A 3,690-nucleotide genomic window follows, 5' to 3' on the forward strand; every position below is an offset into this window, starting at 1 on the left:
AACTCAGTTTGTAGCTTCGAATGAAGTCCATCATTTTATGATAGTCTTCAGATGCAAGAATCTCCTTATTCACCAAAGCTATGAAGTGGTTCTTTTCATATGCATACCCAGTTTGAGACATGATTTTGACTACGGGTGCCATTGCTGTGATTGAAAGTAGTTGCACAAAGGGGGGTTTTGCTTTGAAGACGAAGAGAGTTAGATAAATTGCTTGAGAAAGATAAAAGTAAAAATGAAAATTAAATAGGCTTTTATACTTTCTCAGAAATAAACGGTTAAAAAGTAAAAAGGTAAAAATAAAGTAACACATGAAATTAGCCCAAAATTGTCGTTTAAAAATAAAGAAAACTGTCAAAATTCTAATGATTATCCATCAAAATATACTTATAGGATGTAAGTAAATTCAATGGATAATTATTAGAATTAACGGCTAAGATTGGGGGAAAATTTGACGGATAAGGATTAAGAAGTTATCCATCGAGATAAAAGTACCCAAAATAATATTTGATATTTCAACGGATGATGAAATTCAACGGATATTCATTTTCAACGGATAATGAACATCTGTCGAGATGTAAATTCTGACTTAGCCAAAATTTCATCTTTGACAAGAAACATGAAATTTTATTCTGGATGCATTTCAAATTGCTTAGATATCAAAACAGATTAAGAGTAATTAAGCATACATAACTCACTTACCAACCTAGTAAAGGTGGATTCATCAAGTGGCTTGGTGAAGATGTCTGCAAGTTGCTTCTCACTTGGTGGATTTATCAAGCAACAATATATTTAGCCTCAGCTATAGAAGTAGAGACTGAATTTTGGTTTTTACTGAACCAGGATACTAGCTTATTTCCTAGAAATTGACATATTTATGTGGTACTTTTTCTATCAATTTTACAACCCGCATAATCTGCATCCGAATAACCTGTTAGATCAAAACCAGAATCTCTAGGATACCAAATGCCAAGTTTTGGTGTTCCTTTAAGATATCTGAAAATTCTCTTAATAGCTACTAAATGAGATTCTCTAGGATCAGCCTAAAATCAAGCACAAAGACAAGTAGCAAACATTATATTTGGCCTACTGACTACTAAATATAAAAGTGAGCCTGATAAGTGGATTTTATATCCACTTGGAACGCTTCATTACAAGCTTAAATTGGTATTTTGGACTCAAGTTGTTGGTATTTTGATGTGTTTTTGTGTTATTGCATTTCAAGTATCAGTTAAATGAAGAAAGGAGCTTTTAAAGGAAATATGACAAAAAGTGATCAGAATTTGAATCCCAGGCCATTGTCAAGTTGTAGAGAATCTCGTTAGCTTCACGTGGACAGTTGAATCGCCTAATTCTGACGAGTAGAACTCAAGTTATGGGCAAAATAAGATTCATCAGAATTTTCCAGAAAGGCTGCAGGCGCCCGCCTGTTGGTGCCAGGCGACGGCGTGCTGCTGTCAGCCGCCCGCCTGCTGATTTCACTGATTTCGCTGAAGAAGCCTTTTTTGAGTGGAATTTGATGATTTTAAGGGTCCAGGTCCAATATGGGCTTATATATACTTAAAAAAAAAAGGGTTTTCATCATCCGGAAAGATTGGGATACCAAGGAGAAGACCTAGAAGCACAAAACAACTCCGAAAAAGAAGATCTTGTTTTCAACTTGTGATTCTTTGAATTAGTTGTAACTTTGGATGTTCGTTTTCGTTCTTATTGAACCTAGATCTCGTTTATTCGTACTTTAATTATTATTCAGTTTATTAAGACCTTGTTTTATACCATGCTTTCATATGAACCCATGGTGATGATGAGTTCAATTATGGGCTAATCGTTATTATGGGATTCTAGCGGATTTACTTATGGATTTCAATAATTAAATTGTTTCGATATCTTGGTGTGTGGTGATTGATTGATATCCTAGTATTGGTTGTGCTTATTCGTTTTATGTGTGTGGCTAACATATAAGATATCGTGTTAATCTCTATTGAAGCGACAGTGAATCTAGAGGTTTAGAACTTGCCATGCTAGCATAGGTTCATGTATTTGTTATGCATGATTCATAGATAATTTTAACCATCTTACTTGCCCTATATAATCACGATAGATAACTTGCGCATTAAACCGTTATGTTTTCAATTCTTATAGACATATAAGGACTAAGCATAATTGGTGTCTATTCAACGTCTATCTCTTTTGTGGATGCTTGGTCAGTAGGGTATTCGTACAATGAAAGTTGGCGTTTACTAGTTTCGTGTTATCTGATTAGTGTCATCACCATTACATGCTAAGGTAGTGAATAAGGCTATTGAATGAAGTATTTAATAAAGTTAGAATCCCATGTTTATCATATATATTAATTCAACCATTCTTGTTCTCTTAGTTATAATTGTTAGTTTAATTTCTTAGTTTAATCCAACCCAATTTGTTATTTGTCTTAGCATTGAGCGATAACCATACATTGTTGCATAGGTGCATAAATTGAACTTAACCTAAACCAGTCTCTATGGGAACGAATCTGATTTATATCTTATACTACTTGCGAACGCGTATACTTGCGTGAATATTAGCGCGTGTTTTCGCCCTAAGAAGTTTTTGGCACCGCTGCCGGGGGCTCGGTATTAATTTTTAGTTTATGTGCTTATCATCAGTGGTCGTTAAAGTTCACTGACTCAGATTCTTTTACTTTCACGGTTTATTTGTTGGTGTTTTAGGTACTCATTATAATGGGATATCCAGCAGCATGAACGAAAGCCTTGATGGATTTTCTCAACCCAAGATCAATGACATTCAATCTAGCATTGTCAGGCCAGCTATCACAGCTAATACCTTTGAGATCAATCCTGACATAATTCAATGGGTGCAGAATTCAATCCAGTTTGGGGGTTCTCCAACTGAAGATCCCAGTATGCACATTAGGGATTTCATTGAGATCTGCGACACCTTCAAGTTCAATGGTATTTCTGAAGATGCTGTGAAGCTGAGACTGTTCCCATTCTCTCTGAGGGACAAGGCTAAGAGCTGGTTACACTCTCTACCAGCTGGTTTGATTACTACTTGGGAAGATCTTGCTTAGAAGTTTCTTAATAAATTCTTCTCTATGGCGAAGACAGCTGCACTCAGGAATGCTATTACTCAATTTGCGCAGCAAACGGGAGAATCACTATGTGAAGCTTGGGAGCGCTACAAGGAGATGCTTATGAAGTGTCCTCATCATGGAATGCCTGATTGGATGATCATCAACCATTTTTATAATGGTTTGGGAGCAAAGTCCAGACCCATGCTCGATGCAGCATCAGGTGGAGCCTTATGGGCGAAGAGCTATGAGGAAGCTTATGATTTAATTAAATGGATGGCTGCTAATAAATATCAGTATCCAGCCCAGAGATTGCCACAGAGCAAGGTAGCAGGAGTTCTTGAGGTGGATACAGCTATAGCTATCATTGCTCAACTACAGGAGTTGTCTATGAAGATCGATTCTCTGGCTAACTTGGCTGTTAATCAGATAACCAGTGTTTGTGAGCTATGTGCAGGTTCGCATGCGATAGAGCAATTCGCTATATCTAGTGAATCAGCTCAGTTTGTGAGCAATTTTCAGATATCGCAGCAACCAGTTCCAGACACTTATCATCCTGATAACTAGAATCATCCTAACTTCAGATGGAGCAACAATCAGAATGCGATGCAACAGCCGTTCCA

The 3,690-nt window shown here is 36.7% G+C and overlaps 1 non-coding gene across 1 annotated transcript; it reads right to left on the reverse strand.

Annotated features, from left to right (window-relative positions):
* Positions 1 to 3,106: 3,106 nt before the first annotated feature.
* On the reverse strand, positions 3,107 to 3,213 carry LOC141710202 (small nucleolar RNA R71). Its single transcript, XR_012570734.1, has one exon. It is a non-coding gene; the product is annotated as a small nucleolar RNA R71 (small nucleolar RNA).
* Between the last annotated feature and the right edge of the window lie 477 nt (positions 3,214 to 3,690).

The sequence above is a fragment of the Apium graveolens genome, chromosome 2 (assembly GCF_009905375.1).
Source record: "Apium graveolens cultivar Ventura chromosome 2, ASM990537v1, whole genome shotgun sequence".
NCBI classification, from domain to species: Eukaryota; Viridiplantae; Streptophyta; class Magnoliopsida; order Apiales; family Apiaceae; genus Apium; species Apium graveolens.